Source organism: Hyla sarda, unplaced genomic scaffold (assembly GCF_029499605.1).
Source record: "Hyla sarda isolate aHylSar1 unplaced genomic scaffold, aHylSar1.hap1 scaffold_941, whole genome shotgun sequence".
NCBI classification, from domain to species: Eukaryota; Metazoa; Chordata; class Amphibia; order Anura; family Hylidae; genus Hyla; species Hyla sarda.
Window position 1 is genome coordinate 1 of NW_026610971.1, and position 18,699 is coordinate 18,699.

The 18,699-nt window shown below is 46.1% G+C and overlaps 8 non-coding genes across 8 annotated transcripts; all 8 read right to left on the reverse strand.

Annotated features, from left to right (window-relative positions):
• Positions 1–2,099: 2,099 nt before the first annotated feature.
• Positions 2,100–2,290, reverse strand: LOC130350291 (U2 spliceosomal RNA). Its single transcript, XR_008887437.1, has one exon. It is a non-coding gene; the product is annotated as a U2 spliceosomal RNA (small nuclear RNA).
• A 2,083-nt stretch (positions 2,291–4,373) lies between these two features.
• On the reverse strand, positions 4,374–4,564 carry LOC130350303 (U2 spliceosomal RNA). Its single transcript, XR_008887448.1, has one exon. It is a non-coding gene; the product is annotated as a U2 spliceosomal RNA (small nuclear RNA).
• A 2,101-nt stretch (positions 4,565–6,665) lies between these two features.
• LOC130350302 (U2 spliceosomal RNA) lies at positions 6,666–6,857 on the reverse strand. Its single transcript, XR_008887447.1, has one exon. It is a non-coding gene; the product is annotated as a U2 spliceosomal RNA (small nuclear RNA).
• A 2,080-nt stretch (positions 6,858–8,937) lies between these two features.
• Positions 8,938–9,128, reverse strand: LOC130350251 (U2 spliceosomal RNA). Its single transcript, XR_008887405.1, has one exon. It is a non-coding gene; the product is annotated as a U2 spliceosomal RNA (small nuclear RNA).
• Positions 9,129–11,223: 2,095 nt separating this feature from the next.
• On the reverse strand, positions 11,224–11,414 carry LOC130350257 (U2 spliceosomal RNA). The gene has a single exon (XR_008887406.1). It is a non-coding gene; the product is annotated as a U2 spliceosomal RNA (small nuclear RNA).
• A 2,091-nt stretch (positions 11,415–13,505) lies between these two features.
• Positions 13,506–13,696, reverse strand: LOC130350258 (U2 spliceosomal RNA). The gene has a single exon (XR_008887407.1). It is a non-coding gene; the product is annotated as a U2 spliceosomal RNA (small nuclear RNA).
• Positions 13,697–15,784: 2,088 nt separating this feature from the next.
• On the reverse strand, positions 15,785–15,975 carry LOC130350259 (U2 spliceosomal RNA). Its single transcript, XR_008887408.1, has one exon. It is a non-coding gene; the product is annotated as a U2 spliceosomal RNA (small nuclear RNA).
• A 2,087-nt stretch (positions 15,976–18,062) lies between these two features.
• LOC130350260 (U2 spliceosomal RNA) lies at positions 18,063–18,253 on the reverse strand. Its single transcript, XR_008887409.1, has one exon. It is a non-coding gene; the product is annotated as a U2 spliceosomal RNA (small nuclear RNA).
• Between the last annotated feature and the right edge of the window lie 446 nt (positions 18,254–18,699).

Genomic DNA, 18,699 nt, shown 5'->3' on the forward strand with positions numbered 1-18,699 from the left:
AAGCGATAACCGTGAAAGGGGCGGGCCCAACAAGGTCCCCTTCATGGGCACTATCACTGCTTGCTGTCAGGGAGGCTGCCAGACAATTTTCCATGCACACTCTGGGCTGGGGGGCAGTCAACCACCAGTACACACAGCAGAACCTAAACCCATACCATTATTGCTAAGCAGCAAGACAGGGGCCCATTGCACTCCCACGGGGCCTTTTTAAATGCAATCCATAACCCGGATTTGCCAGGAACCCTTCTTACTCCTCCTACTTGCATGTGACACTGGGCTTAGGATCTGCATAGGAAACACACACACAAGCACACACCTACCTTTGTTGCCTGCAGATGCCTCCTTGGCTGTCCCCAAACGGTATCAAACCAACACCCACGGGAAGCTGTAAGCATAGAGGACATGCCTGCACCCCATTGGACTTACCTGTGTGGGTTAAATCCGGGTTATTTGACAACCTATGGCGGTGATGGTTCTGCTCAGGCAGAGCAGTGCTGATGCTCCTCATAAAGCTGTCGCTGCTGTGAAGGTTCTAGGTGACATCACAAATCCCTATGGTTACATACACAACAAAGCTGGGTTGTTGTTGTTTACACTCTGCAAGGCCTGTGGAAGTGAGTGACATCATAGCACTGTAGTTCTGAGGGTTCTAGATGGATGCAACAATCTCCTGTTGCTTCTATGAAGGCCGTAATAGACGACATCACCAAACAGCTCCATAGTCACATACACAGCAAAGGAGAGATGTTGTTTACACCTAGTGATGTCAGTGGTATTGAGTGACATCACAGCACAGTGCTAAGGCTCCTGGGCCTGGACACAGCAGCGGCTGCAATATCTCAACGGAGAATACGTTTATATCTATGTGTGTGTGTGCGCGTATATATATATATATATATATATATATATATATATATATATATATATTTCTCCGCCGAAATCACTTTTAAACCCATTTCCACCTTTTTTTCCCTTCTCTTCCTCTTACTTTTTTTTCACGTTTTTTTACGTTTTTCTCCTTTTCGCCTCTTTTCTGGGCGTATTATTCTTCTTTTTCTTCTTTTTTTTCGTCTAATGCATACCCCATCAGTGCAGCAATGCTTATTCAATACCGCCAGCAGATGGAGACACTGGGGGATAATTTTCTAAGGATTTATACTGATTTTTCCTGTCTGAATTTGTCGCACAGAAAGTTGCAGGCCAAATATGTGTGACATTTCTGCGACTTTAGCTTCTAGAGCATTTTTACAACATTATACATAGGTGCTGAATACATAAAAAGCGACTGTTCAGCGACAGACAAGTCGCATCGGCTGAAAGTAGGCCAGAATGTCAGTCCATGTTGGAGCAGGTTTAGATACAGTCTAAAGCATAGATCTCAAAGTCTGTGCACAGAATTTAGCAAGGGCCTCGCACCTTCTGATGCATCAGGTAGGTGCACAATAGCATAGCCTAACCCTCTGTACTTTGGTCTATATTGATGCGGGACATAGACAGCCAGCTGATGACCAATCCATTAGTGCAATGGATGGCTGGAAGCATTTGTCTTTGCCTTTGCAATACCACAGAAGCAATGCATGGTCAATGTACAGCAATGACACACCTGTGTGAACAGCCAGGAGACCCCCCCCCCCCCATGTTATGTTACATAGTTACATAGTTAGTACGGTCGAAAAAAGACATATGTCCATCAAGTTCAACCAGGGAATTAAGGGGTAGGGGTGTGGCGCGATATTGGGGAAGGGATGAGATTTTATATTTCTTCATAAGCATTAATCTTATTTTGTCAATTAGGAACATTCAGCACCCACCCGCTATCAAGGCAGCTGCCTATCATGTCATGCCCTACCTGCACAGGTGTGCTGGCTACTCAAATGATCCAATTAAGGAGGCCATTTAGTCAGCAGCAGCAGAAGTCCTGTGCCTGGACGCTCCAACAGGGGCCAGACACAAGCAGAAGCAGAAGCAGCAGAAGCAGCAGCAGCACCACCTTTTGTTTTTTGGCTGCAGCAGCAGCAAGGCCCACAGGGCTGGCTAGCTGGCTAGCCAGCAAGCAGGTAGCAATGAAAGTAGGAATCTTTCTTTTTAACCCTGTAAGGGGGTGGTGCACTGTACCCGAAGATACTGCCATATCGGGTCAATGCATAGGGCGACGGAAGCAAGCTTCGAAATCGGCCCCCGTTCTCAAAAATCCATTTAATATATGGTCCCCAGATAGGGGACGTATCAGATATTAAACTGATAAGAACAGATACTACACTTGATCTTAGCCAAAAGGCCGAGAAGCGATAACCGTGAAAGGGGCGGGCCCAACAAGGTCCCCTTCATGGGCACTATCACTGCTTGCTGTCAGGGAGGCTGCCAGACAATTTTCCATGCACACTCTGGGCTGGGGGGCAGTCAACCACCAGTACACACAGCAGAACCTAAACCCATACCATTATTGCTAAGCAGCAAGACAGGGGCCCATTGCACTCCCACGGGGCCTTTTTAAATGCAATCCATAACCCGGATTTGCCAGGAACCCTTCTTACTCCTCCTACTTGCATGTGACACTGGGCTTAGGATCTGCATAGGAAACACACACACAAGCACACACCTACCTTTGTTGCCTGCAGATGCCTCCTTGGCTGTCCCCAAACGGTATCAAACCAACACCCACGGGAAGCTGTAAGCATAGAGGACATGCCTGCACCCCATTGGACTTACCTGTGTGGGTTAAATCCGGGTTATTTGACAACCTATGGCGGTGATGGTTCTGCTCAGGCAGAGCAGTGCTGATGCTCCTCATAAAGCTGTCGCTGCTGTGAAGGTTCTAGGTGACATCACAAATCCCTATGGTTACATACACAACAAAGCTGGGTTGTTGTTGTTTACACTCTGCAAGGCCTGTGGAAGTGAGTGACATCATAGCACTGTAGTTCTGAGGGTTCTAGATGGATGCAACAATCTCCTGTTGCTTCTATGAAGGCCGTAATAGACGACATCACCAAACAGCTCCATAGTCACATACACAGCAAAGGAGAGATGTTGTTTACACCTAGTGATGTCAGTGGTATTGAGTGACATCACAGCACAGTGCTAAGGCTCCTGGGCCTGGACACAGCAGCGGCTGCAATATCTCAACGGAGAATACGTTTATATCTATGTGTGTGTGTGCGCGTATATATATATATATATATATATATATATATATATATATATATTTCTCCGCCGAAATCACTTTTAAACCCATTTCCACCTTTTTTTCCCTTCTCTTCCTCTTACTTTTTTTTCACGTTTTTTTACGTTTTTCTCCTTTTCGCCTCTTTTCTGGGCGTATTATTCTTCTTTTTCTTCTTTTTTTTCGTCTAATGCATACCCCATCAGTGCAGCAATGCTTATTCAATACCGCCAGCAGATGGAGACACTGGGGGATAATTTTCTAAGGATTTATACTGATTTTTCCTGTCTGAATTTGTCGCACAGAAAGTTGCAGGCCAAATATGTGTGACATTTCTGCGACTTTAGCTTCTAGAGCATTTTTACAACATTATACATAGGTGCTGAATACATAAAAAGCGACTGTTCAGCGACAGACAAGTCGCATCGGCTGAAAGTAGGCCAGAATGTCAGTCCATGTTGGAGCAGGTTTAGATACAGTCTAAAGCATAGATCTCAAAGTCTGTGCACAGAATTTAGCAAGGGCCTCGCACCTTCTGATGCATCAGGTAGGTGCACAATAGCATAGCCTAACCCTCTGTACTTTGGTCTATATTGATGCGGGACATAGACAGCCAGCTGATGACCAATCCATTAGTGCAATGGATGGCTGGAAGCATTTGTCTTTGCCTTTGCAATACCACAGAAGCAATGCATGGTCAATGTACAGCAATGACACACCTGTGTGAACAGCCAGGAGACCCCCCCCCCCCCCATGTTATGTTACATAGTTACATAGTTAGTACGGTCGAAAAAAGACATATGTCCATCAAGTTCAACCAGGGAATTAAGGGGTAGGGGTGTGGCGCGATATTGGGGAAGGGATGAGATTTTATATTTCTTCATAAGCATTAATCTTATTTTGTCAATTAGGAACATTCAGCACCCACCCGCTATCAAGGCAGCTGCCTATCATGTCATGCCCTACCTGCACAGGTGTGCTGGCTACTCAAATGATCCAATTAAGGAGGCCATTTAGTCAGCAGCAGCAGAAGTCCTGTGCCTGGACGCTCCAACAGGGGCCAGACACAAGCAGAAGCAGAAGCAGCAGAAGCACCACCTTTTGTTTTTTGGCTGCAGCAGCAGCAGCAAGGCCCACAGGGCTGGCTAGCTGGCTAGCCAGCAAGCAGGTAGCAATGAAAGTAGGAATCTTTCTTTTTAACCCTGTAAGGGGGTGGTGCACTGTACCCGAAGATACTGCCATATCGGGTCAATGCATAGGGCGACGGAAGCAAGCTTCGAAATCGGCCCCCGTTCTCAAAAATCCATTTAATATATGGTCCCCAGATAGGGGACGTATCAGATATTAAACTGATAAGAACAGATACTACACTTGATCTTAGCCAAAAGGCCGAGAAGCGATAACCGTGAAAGGGGCGGGCCCAACAAGGTCCCCTTCATGGGCACTATCACTGCTTGCTGTCAGGGAGGCTGCCAGACAATTTTCCATGCACACTCTGGGCTGGGGGGCAGTCAACCACCAGTACACACAGCAGAACCTAAACCCATACCATTATTGCTAAGCAGCAAGACAGGGGCCCATTGCACTCCCACGGGGCCTTTTTAAATGCAATCCATAACCCGGATTTGCCAGGAACCCTTCTTACTCCTCCTACTTGCATGTGACACTGGGCTTAGGATCTGCATAGGAAACACACACACAAGCACACACCTACCTTTGTTGCCTGCAGATGCCTCCTTGGCTGTCCCCAAACGGTATCAAACCAACACCCACGGGAAGCTGTAAGCATAGAGGACATGCCTGCACCCCATTGGACTTACCTGTGTGGGTTAAATCCGGGTTATTTGACAACCTATGGCGGTGATGGTTCTGCTCAGGCAGAGCAGTGCTGATGCTCCTCATAAAGCTGTCGCTGCTGTGAAGGTTCTAGGTGACATCACAAATCCCTATGGTTACATACACAACAAAGCTGGGTTGTTGTTGTTTACACTCTGCAAGGCCTGTGGAAGTGAGTGACATCATAGCACTGTAGTTCTGAGGGTTCTAGATGGATGCAACAATCTCCTGTTGCTTCTATGAAGGCCGTAATAGACGACATCACCAAACAGCTCCATAGTCACATACACAGCAAAGGAGAGATGTTGTTTACACCTAGTGATGTCAGTGGTATTGAGTGACATCACAGCACAGTGCTAAGGCTCCTGGGCCTGGACACAGCAGCGGCTGCAATATCTCAACGGAGAATACGTTTATATCTATGTGTGTGTGTGCGCGTATATATATATATATATATATATATATATATATATATATATATATATATATATATATATATATATTCTCCGCCGAAATCACTTTTAAACCCATTTCCACCTTTTTTTCCCTTCTCTTCCTCTTACTTTTTTTTCAAGTTTTTTTACGTTTTTCTCCTTTTCGCCTCTTTTCTGGGCGTATTATTCTTCTTTTTCTTCTTTTTTTTCGTCTAATGCATACCCCATCAGTGCAGCAATGCTTATTCAATACCGCCAGCAGATGGAGACACTGGGGGATAATTTTCTAAGGATTTATACTGATTTTTCCTGTCTGAATTTGTCGCACAGAAAGTTGCAGGCCAAATATGTGTGACATTTCTGCGACTTTAGCTTCTAGAGCATTTTTACAACATTATACATAGGTGCTGAATACATAAAAAGCGACTGTTCAGCGACAGACAAGTCGCATCGGCTGAAAGTAGGCCAGAATGTCAGTCCATGTTGGAGCAGGTTTAGATACAGTCTAAAGCATAGATCTCAAAGTCTGTGCACAGAATTTAGCAAGGGCCTCGCACCTTCTGATGCATCAGGTAGGTGCACAATAGCATAGCCTAACCCTCTGTACTTTGGTCTATATTGATGCGGGACATAGACAGCCAGCTGATGACCAATCCATTAGTGCAATGGATGGCTGGAAGCATTTGTCTTTGCCTTTGCAATACCACAGAAGCAATGCATGGTCAATGTACAGCAATGACACACCTGTGTGAACAGCCAGGAGACCCCCCCCCCCCCCATGTTATGTTACATAGTTACATAGTTAGTACGGTCGAAAAAAGACATATGTCCATCAAGTTCAACCAGGGAATTAAGGGGTAGGGGTGTGGCGCGATATTGGGGAAGGGATGAGATTTTATATTTCTTCATAAGCATTAATCTTATTTTGTCAATTAGGAACATTCAGCACCCACCCGCTATCAAGGCAGCTGCCTATCATGTCATGCCCTACCTGCACAGGTGTGCTGGCTACTCAAATGATCCAATTAAGGAGGCCATTTAGTCAGCAGCAGCAGAAGTCCTGTGCCTGGACGCTCCAACAGGGGCCAGACACAAGCAGAAGCAGAAGCAGCAGAAGCACCACCTTTTGTTTTTTGGCTGCAGCAGCAGCAAGGCCCACAGGGCTGGCTAGCTGGCTAGCCAGCAAGCAGGTAGCAATGAAAGTAGGAATCTTTCTTTTTAACCCTGTAAGGGGGTGGTGCACTGTACCCGAAGATACTGCCATATCGGGTCAATGCATAGGGCGACGGAAGCAAGCTTCGAAATCGGCCCCCCGTTCTCAAAAATCCATTTAATATATGGTCCCCAGATAGGGGACGTATCAGATATTAAACTGATAAGAACAGATACTACACTTGATCTTAGCCAAAAGGCCGAGAAGCGATAACCGTGAAAGGGGCGGGCCCAACAAGGTCCCCTTCATGGGCACTATCACTGCTTGCTGTCAGGGAGGCTGCCAGACAATTTTCCATGCACACTCTGGGCTGGGGGGCAGTCAACCACCAGTACACACAGCAGAACCTAAACCCATACCATTATTGCTAAGCAGCAAGACAGGGGCCCATTGCACTCCCACGGGGCCTTTTTAAATGCAATCCATAACCCGGATTTGCCAGGAACCCTTCTTACTCCTCCTACTTGCATGTGACACTGGGCTTAGGATCTGCATAGGAAACACACACACAAGCACACACCTACCTTTGTTGCCTGCAGATGCCTCCTTGGCTGTCCCCAAACGGTATCAAACCAACACCCACGGGAAGCTGTAAGCATAGAGGACATGCCTGCACCCCATTGGACTTACCTGTGTGGGTTAAATCCGGGTTATTTGACAACCTATGGCGGTGATGGTTCTGCTCAGGCAGAGCAGTGCTGATGCTCTTCATAAAGCTGTCGCTGCTGTGAAGGTTCTAGGTGACATCACAAATCCCTATGGTTACATACACAACAAAGCTGGGTTGTTGTTGTTTACACTCTGCAAGGCCTGTGGAAGTGAGTGACATCATAGCACTGTAGTTCTGAGGGTTCTAGATGGATGCAACAATCTCCTGTTGCTTCTATGAAGGCCGTAATAGACGACATCACCAAACAGCTCCATAGTCACATACACAGCAAAGGAGAGATGTTGTTTACACCTAGTGATGTCAGTGGTATTGAGTGACATCACAGCACAGTGCTAAGGCTCCTGGGCCTGGACACAGCAGCGGCTGCAATATCTCAACGGAGAATACGTTTATATCTATGTGTGTGTGTGCGCGTATATATATATATATATATATATATATATATATATATATATATATTTCTCCGCCGAAATCACTTTTAAACCCATTTCCACCTTTTTTTCCCTTCTCTTCCTCTTACTTTTTTTTCACGTTTTTTTACGTTTTTCTCCTTTTCGCCTCTTTTCTGGGCGTATTATTCTTCTTTTTCTTCTTTTTTTTCGTCTAATGCATACCCCATCAGTGCAGCAATGCTTATTCAATACCGCCAGCAGATGGAGACACTGGGGGATAATTTTCTAAGGATTTATACTGATTTTTCCTGTCTGAATTTGTCGCACAGAAAGTTGCAGGCCAAATATGTGTGACATTTCTGCGACTTTAGCTTCTAGAGCATTTTTACAACATTATACATAGGTGCTGAATACATAAAAAGCGACTGTTCAGCGACAGACAAGTCGCATCGGCTGAAAGTAGGCCAGAATGTCAGTCCATGTTGGAGCAGGTTTAGATACAGTCTAAAGCATAGATCTCAAAGTCTGTGCACAGAATTTAGCAAGGGCCTCGCACCTTCTGATGCATCAGGTAGGTGCACAATAGCATAGCCTAACCCTCTGTACTTTGGTCTATATTGATGCGGGACATAGACAGCCAGCTGATGACCAATCCATTAGTGCAATGGATGGCTGGAAGCATTTGTCTTTGCCTTTGCAATACCACAGAAGCAATGCATGGTCAATGTACAGCAATGACACACCTGTGTGAACAGCCAGGAGACCCCCCCCCCCCATGTTATGTTACATAGTTACATAGTTAGTACGGTCGAAAAAAGACATATGTCCATCAAGTTCAACCAGGGAATTAAGGGGTAGGGGTGTGGCGCGATATTGGGGAAGGGATGAGATTTTATATTTCTTCATAAGCATTAATCTTATTTTGTCAATTAGGAACATTCAGCACCCACCCGCTATCAAGGCAGCTGCCTATCATGTCATGCCCTACCTGCACAGGTGTGCTGGCTACTCAAATGATCCAATTAAGGAGGCCATTTAGTCAGCAGCAGCAGAAGTCCTGTGCCTGGACGCTCCAACAGGGGCCAGACACAAGCAGAAGCAGAAGCAGCAGAAGCACCACCTTTTGTTTTTTGGCTGCAGCAGCAGCAAGGCCCACAGGGCTGGCTAGCTGGCTAGCCAGCAAGCAGGTAGCAATGAAAGTAGGAATCTTTCTTTTTAACCCTGTAAGGGGGTGGTGCACTGTACCCGAAGATACTGCCATATCGGGTCAATGCATAGGGCGACGGAAGCAAGCTTCGAAATCGGCCCCCGTTCTCAAAAATCCATTTAATATATGGTCCCCAGATAGGGGACGTATCAGATATTAAACTGATAAGAACAGATACTACACTTGATCTTAGCCAAAAGGCCGAGAAGCGATAACCGTGAAAGGGGCGGGCCCAACAAGGTCCCCTTCATGGGCACTATCACTGCTTGCTGTCAGGGAGGCTGCCAGACAATTTTCCATGCACACTCTGGGCTGGGGGGCAGTCAACCACCAGTACACACAGCAGAACCTAAACCCATACCATTATTGCTAAGCAGCAAGACAGGGGCCCATTGCACTCCCACGGGGCCTTTTTAAATGCAATCCATAACCCGGATTTGCCAGGAACCCTTCTTACTCCTCCTACTTGCATGTGACACTGGGCTTAGGATCTGCATAGGAAACACACACACAAGCACACACCTACCTTTGTTGCCTGCAGATGCCTCCTTGGCTGTCCCCAAACGGTATCAAACCAACACCCACGGGAAGCTGTAAGCATAGAGGACATGCCTGCACCCCATTGGACTTACCTGTGTGGGTTAAATCCGGGTTATTTGACAACCTATGGCGGTGATGGTTCTGCTCAGGCAGAGCAGTGCTGATGCTCTTCATAAAGCTGTCGCTGCTGTGAAGGTTCTAGGTGACATCACAAATCCCTATGGTTACATACACAACAAAGCTGGGTTGTTGTTGTTTACACTCTGCAAGGCCTGTGGAAGTGAGTGACATCATAGCACTGTAGTTCTGAGGGTTCTAGATGGATGCAACAATCTCCTGTTGCTTCTATGAAGGCCGTAATAGACGACATCACCAAACAGCTCCATAGTCACATACACAGCAAAGGAGAGATGTTGTTTACACCTAGTGATGTCAGTGGTATTGAGTGACATCACAGCACAGTGCTAAGGCTCCTGGGCCTGGACACAGCAGCGGCTGCAATATCTCAACGGAGAATACGTTTATATCTATGTGTGTGTGTGCGCGTATATATATATATATATATATATATATATATATATATATATATATATATATTTCTCCGCCGAAATCACTTTTAAACCCATTTCCACCTTTTTTTCCCTTCTCTTCCTCTTACTTTTTTTTCACGTTTTTTTACGTTTTTCTCCTTTTCGCCTCTTTTCTGGGCGTATTATTCTTCTTTTTCTTCTTTTTTTTCGTCTAATGCATACCCCATCAGTGCAGCAATGCTTATTCAATACCGCCAGCAGATGGAGACACTGGGGGATAATTTTCTAAGGATTTATACTGATTTTTCCTGTCTGAATTTGTCGCACAGAAAGTTGCAGGCCAAATATGTGTGACATTTCTGCGACTTTAGCTTCTAGAGCATTTTTACAACATTATACATAGGTGCTGAATACATAAAAAGCGACTGTTCAGCGACAGACAAGTCGCATCGGCTGAAAGTAGGCCAGAATGTCAGTCCATGTTGGAGCAGGTTTAGATACAGTCTAAAGCATAGATCTCAAAGTCTGTGCACAGAATTTAGCAAGGGCCTCGCACCTTCTGATGCATCAGGTAGGTGCACAATAGCATAGCCTAACCCTCTGTACTTTGGTCTATATTGATGCGGGTCATAGACAGCCAGCTGATGACCAATCCATTAGTGCAATGGATGGCTGGAAGCATTTGTCTTTGCCTTTGCAATACCACAGAAGCAATGCATGGTCAATGTACAGCAATGACACACCTGTGTGAACAGCCAGGAGACCCCCCCCCCCCATGTTATGTTACATAGTTACATAGTTAGTACGGTCGAAAAAAGACATATGTCCATCAAGTTCAACCAGGGAATTAAGGGGTAGGGGTGTGGCGCGATATTGGGGAAGGGATGAGATTTTATATTTCTTCATAAGCATTAATCTTATTTTGTCAATTAGGAACATTCAGCACCCACCCGCTATCAAGGCAGCTGCCTATCATGTCATGCCCTACCTGCACAGGTGTGCTGGCTACTCAAATGATCCAATTAAGGAGGCCATTTAGTCAGCAGCAGCAGAAGTCCTGTGCCTGGACGCTCCAACAGGGGCCAGACACAAGCAGAAGCAGAAGCAGCAGAAGCAGCAGCAGCACCACCTTTTGTTTTTTGGCTGCAGCAGCAGCAAGGCCCACAGGGCTGGCTAGCTGGCTAGCCAGCAAGCAGGTAGCAATGAAAGTAGGAATCTTTCTTTTTAACCCTGTAAGGGGGTGGTGCACTGTACCCGAAGATACTGCCATATCGGGTCAATGCATAGGGCGACGGAAGCAAGCTTCGAAATCGGCCCCCGTTCTCAAAAATCCATTTAATATATGGTCCCCAGATAGGGGACGTATCAGATATTAAACTGATAAGAACAGATACTACACTTGATCTTAGCCAAAAGGCCGAGAAGCGATAACCGTGAAAGGGGCGGGCCCAACAAGGTCCCCTTCATGGGCACTATCACTGCTTGCTGTCAGGGAGGCTGCCAGACAATTTTCCATGCACACTCTGGGCTGGGGGGCAGTCAACCACCAGTACACACAGCAGAACCTAAACCCATACCATTATTGCTAAGCAGCAAGACAGGGGCCCATTGCACTCCCACGGGGCCTTTTTAAATGCAATCCATAACCCGGATTTGCCAGGAACCCTTCTTACTCCTCCTACTTGCATGTGACACTGGGCTTAGGATCTGCATAGGAAACACACACACAAGCACACACCTACCTTTGTTGCCTGCAGATGCCTCCTTGGCTGTCCCCAAACGGTATCAAACCAACACCCACGGGAAGCTGTAAGCATAGAGGACATGCCTGCACCCCATTGGACTTACCTGTGTGGGTTAAATCCGGGTTATTTGACAACCTATGGCGGTGATGGTTCTGCTCAGGCAGAGCAGTGCTGATGCTCCTCATAAAGCTGTGCTGCTGTGAAGGTTCTAGGTGACATCACAAATCCCTATGGTTACATACACAACAAAGCTGGGTTGTTGTTGTTTACACTCTGCAAGGCCTGTGGAAGTGAGTGACATCATAGCACTGTAGTTCTGAGGGTTCTAGATGGATGCAACAATCTCCTGTTGCTTCTATGAAGGCCGTAATAGACGACATCACCAAACAGCTCCATAGTCACATACACAGCAAAGGAGAGATGTTGTTTACACCTAGTGATGTCAGTGGTATTGAGTGACATCACAGCACAGTGCTAAGGCTCCTGGGCCTGGACACAGCAGCGGCTGCAATATCTCAACGGAGAATACGTTTATATATATGTGTGTGTGTGCGCGTATATATATATATATATATATATATATATATATATATATATATATATTTCTCCGCCGAAATCACTTTTAAACCCATTTCCACCTTTTTTTCCCTTCTCTTCCTCTTACTTTTTTTTCACGTTTTTTTTACGTTTTTCTCCTTTTCGCCTCTTTTCTGGGCGTATTATTCTTCTTTTTCTTCTTTTTTTTCGTCTAATGCATACCCCATCAGTGCAGCAATGCTTATTCAATACCGCCAGCAGATGGAGACACTGGGGGATAATTTTCTAAGGATTTATACTGATTTTTCCTGTCTGAATTTGTCGCACAGAAAGTTGCAGGCCAAATATGTGTGACATTTCTGCGACTTTAGCTTCTAGAGCATTTTTACAACATTATACATAGGTGCTGAATACATAAAAAGCGACTGTTCAGCGACAGACAAGTCGCATCGGCTGAAAGTAGGCCAGAATGTCAGTCCATGTTGGAGCAGGTTTAGATACAGTCTAAAGTATAGATCTCAAAGTCTGTGCACAGAATTTAGCAAGGGCCTCGCACCTTCTGATGCATCAGGTAGGTGCACAATAGCATAGCCTAACCCTCTGTACTTTGGTCTATATTGATGCGGGTCATAGACAGCCAGCTGATGACCAATCCATTAGTGCAATGGATGGCTGGAAGCATTTGTCTTTGCCTTTGCAATACCACAGAAGCAATGCATGGTCAATGTACAGCAATGACACACCTGTGTGAACAGCCAGGAGACCCCCCCCCCCCATGTTATGTTACATAGTTACATAGTTAGTACGGTCGAAAAAAGACATATGTCCATCAAGTTCAACCAGGGAATTAAGGGGTAGGGGTGTGGCGCGATATTGGGGAAGGGATGAGATTTTATATTTCTTCATAAGCATTAATCTTATTTTGTCAATTAGGAACATTCAGCACCCACCCGCTATCAAGGCAGCTGCCTATCATGTCATGCCCTACCTGCACAGGTGTGCTGGCTACTCAAATGATCCAATTAAGGAGGCCATTTAGTCAGCAGCAGCAGAAGTCCTGTGCCTGGACGCTCCAACAGGGGCCAGACACAAGCAGAAGCAGAAGCAGCAGAAGCAGCAGCAGCACCACCTTTTGTTTTTTGGCTGCAGCAGCAGCAAGGCCCACAGGGCTGGCTAGCTGGCTAGCCAGCAAGCAGGTAGCAATGAAAGTAGGAATCTTTCTTTTTAACCCTGTAAGGGGGTGGTGCACTGTACCCGAAGATACTGCCATATCGGGTCAATGCATAGGGCGACGGAAGCAAGCTTCGAAATCGGCCCCCGTTCTCAAAAATCCATTTAATATATGGTCCCCAGATAGGGGACGTATCAGATATTAAACTGATAAGAACAGATACTACACTTGATCTTAGCCAAAAGGCCGAGAAGCGATAACCGTGAAAGGGGCGGGCCCAACAAGGTCCCCTTCATGGGCACTATCACTGCTTGCTGTCAGGGAGGCTGCCAGACAATTTTCCATGCACACTCTGGGCTGGGGGGCAGTCAACCACCAGTACACACAGCAGAACCTAAACCCATACCATTATTGCTAAGCAGCAAGACAGGGGCCCATTGCACTCCCACGGGGCCTTTTTAAATGCAATCCATAACCCGGATTTGCCAGGAACCCTTCTTACTCCTCCTACTTGCATGTGACACTGGGCTTAGGATCTGCATAGGAAACACACACACAAGCACACACCTACCTTTGTTGCCTGCAGATGCCTCCTTGGCTGTCCCCAAACGGTATCAAACCAACACCCACGGGAAGCTGTAAGCATAGAGGACATGCCTGCACCCCATTGGACTTACCTGTGTGGGTTAAATCCGGGTTATTTGACAACCTATGGCGGTGATGGTTCTGCTCAGGCAGAGCAGTGCTGATGCTCCTCATAAAGCTGTGCTGCTGTGAAGGTTCTAGGTGACATCACAAATCCCTATGGTTACATACACAACAAAGCTGGGTTGTTGTTGTTTACACTCTGCAAGGCCTGTGGAAGTGAGTGACATCATAGCACTGTAGTTCTGAGGGTTCTAGATGGATGCAACAATCTCCTGTTGCTTCTATGAAGGCCGTAATAGACGACATCACCAAACAGCTCCATAGTCACATACACAGCAAAGGAGAGATGTTGTTTACACCTAGTGATGTCAGTGGTATTGAGTGACATCACAGCACAGTGCTAAGGCTCCTGGGCCTGGACACAGCAGCGGCTGCAATATCTCAACGGAGAATACGTTTATATATATGTGTGTGTGTGCGCGTATATATATATATATATATATATATATATATATATATATATATATTTCTCCGCCGAAATCACTTTTAAACCCATTTCCACCTTTTTTTCCCTTCTCTTCCTCTTACTTTTTTTTCACGTTTTTTTACGTTTTTCTCCTTTTCGCCTCTTTTCTGGGCGTATTATTCTTCTTTTTCTTCTTTTTTTTCGTCTAATGCATACCCCATCAGTGCAGCAATGCTTATTCAATACCGCCAGCAGATGGAGACACTGGGGGATAATTTTCTAAGGATTTATACTGATTTTTCCTGTCTGAATTTGTCGCACAGAAAGTTGCAGGCCAAATATGTGTGACATTTCTGCGACTTTAGCTTCTAGAGCATTTTTACAACATTATACATAGGTGCTGAATACATAAAAAGCGACTGTTCAGCGACAGACAAGTCGCATCGGCTGAAAGTAGGCCAGAATGTCAGTCCATGTTGGAGCAGGTTTAGATACAGTCTAAAGTATAGATCTCAAAGTCTGTGCACAGAATTTAGCAAGGGCCTCGCACCTTCTGATGCATCAGGTAGGTGCACAATAGCATAGCCTAACCCTCTGTACTTTGGTCTATATTGATGCGGGACATAGACAGCCAGCTGATGACCAATCCATTAGTGCAATGGATGGCTGGAAGCATTTGTCTTTGCCTTTGCAATACCACAGAAGCAATGCATGGTCAATGTACAGCAATGACACACCTGTGTGAACAGCCAGGAGACCCCCCCCCCCCATGTTATGTTACATAGTTACATAGTTAGTACGGTCGAAAAAAGACATATGTCCATCAAGTTCAACCAGGGAATTAAGGGGTAGGGGTGTGGCGCGATATTGGGGAAGGGATGAGATTTTATATTTCTTCATAAGCATTAATCTTATTTTGTCAATTAGGAACATTCAGCACCCACCCGCTATCAAGGCAGCTGCCTATCATGTCATGCCCTACCTGCACAGGTGTGCTGGCTACTCAAATGATCCAATTAAGGAGGCCATTTAGTCAGCAGCAGCAGAAGTCCTGTGCCTGGATGCTCCAACAGGGGCCAGACACAAGCAGAAGCAGAAGCAGCAGAAGCAGCAGCAGCACCACCTTTTGTTTTTTGGCTGCAGCAGCAGCAAGGCCCACAGGGCTGGCTAGCTGGCTAGCCAGCAAGCAGGTAGCAATGAAAGTAGGAATCTTTCTTTTTAACCCTGTAAGGGGGTGGTGCACTGTACCCGAAGATACTGCCATATCGGGTCAATGCATAGGGCGACGGAAGCAAGCTTCGAAATCGGCCCCCGTTCTCAAAAATCCATTTAATATATGGTCCCCAGATAGGGGACGTATCAGATATTAAACTGATAAGAACAGATACTACACTTGATCTTAGCCAAAAGGCCGAGAAGCGATAACCGTGAAAGGGGCGGGCCCAACAAGGTCCCCTTCATGGGCACTATCACTGCTTGCTGTCAGGGAGGCTGCCAGACAATTTTCCATGCACACTCTGGGCTGGGGGGCAGTCAACCACCAGTACACACAGCAGAACCTAAACCCATACCATTATTGCTAAGCAGCAAGACAGGGGCCCATTGCACTCCCACGGGGCCTTTTTAAATGCAATCCATAACCCGGATTTGCCAGGAACCCTTCTTACTCCTCCTACTTGCATGTGACACTGGGCTTAGGATCTGCATAGGAAACACACACACAAGCACACACCTACCTTTGTTGCCTGCAGATGCCTCCTTGGCTGTCCCCAAACGGTATCAAACCAACACCCACGGGTAGCTGTAAGCATAGAGGACATGCCTGCACCCCATTGGACTTACCTGTGTGGGTTAAATCCGGGTTATTTGACAACCTATGGCGGTGATGGTTCTGCTCAGGCAGAGCAGTGCTGATGCTCCTCATAAAGCTGTCGCTGCTGTGAAGGTTCTAGGTGACATCACAAATCCCTATGGTTACATACACAACAAAGCTGGGTTGTTGTTGTTTACACTCTGCAAGGCCTGTGGAAGTGAGTGACATCATAGCACTGTAGTTCTGAGGGTTCTAGATGGATGCAACAATCTCCTGTTGCTTCTATGAAGGCCGTAATAGACGACATCACCAAACAGCTCCATAGTCACATACACAGCAAAGGAGAGATGTTGTTTACACCTAGTGATGTCAGTGGTATTGAGTCACATCACAGCACAGTGCTAAGGCTCCTGGGCCTGGACACAGCAGCGGCTGCAATATCTCAACGGAGAATACGTTTATATCTATGTGTGTGTGTGCGCATATATATATATATATATATATATATATATATATATATATATATATATATATTTCTCCGCCGAAATCACTTTTAAACCCATTTCCACCTTTTTTTCCCTTCTCTTCCTCTTACTTTTTTTTCACGTTTTTTTACGTTTTTCTCCTTTTCGCCTCTTTTCTGGGCGTATTATTCTTCTTTTTCTTCTTTTTTTTCGTCTAATGCATACCCCATCAGTGCAGCAATGCTTATTCAATACCGCCAGCAGATGGAGACACTGGGGGATAATTTTCTAAGGATTTATACTGATTTTTCCTGTCTGAATTTGTCGCACAGAAAGTTGCAGGCCAAATATGTGTGACATTTCTGCGACTTTAGCTTCTAGAGCATTTTTACAACATTATACATAGGTGCTGAATACATAAAAAGCGACTGTTCAGCGACAGACAAGTCGCATCGGCTGAAAGTAGGCCAGAATGTCAGTCCATGTTGGAGCAGGTTTAGATACAGTCTAAAGCATAGATCTCAAAGTCTGTGCACAGAATTTAGCAAGGGCCTCGCACCTTCTGATGCATCAGGTAGGTGCACAATAGCATAGCCTAACCCTCTGTACTTTGGTCTATATTGATGCGGGACATAGACAGCCAGCTGATGACCAATCCATTAGTGCAATGGATGGCTGGAAGCATTTGTCTTTGCCTTTGCAATACCACAGAAGCAATGCATGGTCAATGTACAGCAATGACACACCTGTGTGAACAGCCAGGAGACCCCCCCCCCCCCATGTTATGTTACATAGTTACATAGTTAGTACGGTCGAAAAAAGACATATGTCCATCAAGTTCAACCAGGGAATTAAGGGGTAGGGGTGTGGCGCGATATTGGGGAAGGGATGAGATTTTATATTTCTTCATAAGCATTAATCTTATTTTGTCAATTAGGAACATTCAGCACCCACCCGCTATCAAGGCAGCTGCCTATCATGTCATGCCCTACCTGCACAGGTGTGCTGGCTACTCAAATGATCCAATTAAGGAGGCCATTTAGTCAGCAGCAGCAGAAGTCCTGTGCCTGGACGCTCCAACAGGGGCCAGACACAAGCAGAAGCAGAAGCAGCAGAAGCACCACCTTTTGTTTTTTGGCTGCAGCAGCAGCAAGGCCCACAGGGCTGGCTAGCTGGCTAGCCAGCAAGCAGGTAGCAATGAAAGTAGGAATCTTTCTTTTTAACCCTGTAAGGGGGTGGTGCACTGTACCCGAAGATACTGCCATATCGGGTCAATGCATAGGGCGACGGAAGCAAGCTTCGAAATCGGCCCCCGTTCTCAAAAATCCATTTAATATATGGTCCCCAGATAGGGGACGTATCAGATATTAAACTGATAAGAACAGATACTACACTTGATCTTAGCCAAAAGGCCGAGAAGCGATAACCGTGAAAGGGGCGGGCCCAACAAGGTCCCCTTCATGGGCACTATCACTGCTTGCTGTCAGGGAGGCTGCCAGACAATTTTCCATGCACACTCTGGGCTGGGGGGCAGTCAACCACCAGTACACACAGCAGAACCTAAACCCATACCATTATTGCTAAGCAGCAAGACAGGGGCCCATTGCACTCCCACGGGGCCTTTTTAAATGCAATCCATAACCCGGATTTGCCAGGAACCCTTCTTACTCCTCCTACTTGCATGTGACACTGGGCTTAGGATCTGCATAGGAAACACACACACAAGCACACACCTACCTTTGTTGCCTGCAGATGCCTCCTTGGCTGTCCCCAAACGGTATCAAACCAACACCCACGAAGCTGTAAGCATAGAGGACATGCCTGCACCCCATTGGACTTACCTGTGTGGGTTAAATCCGGGTTATTTGAC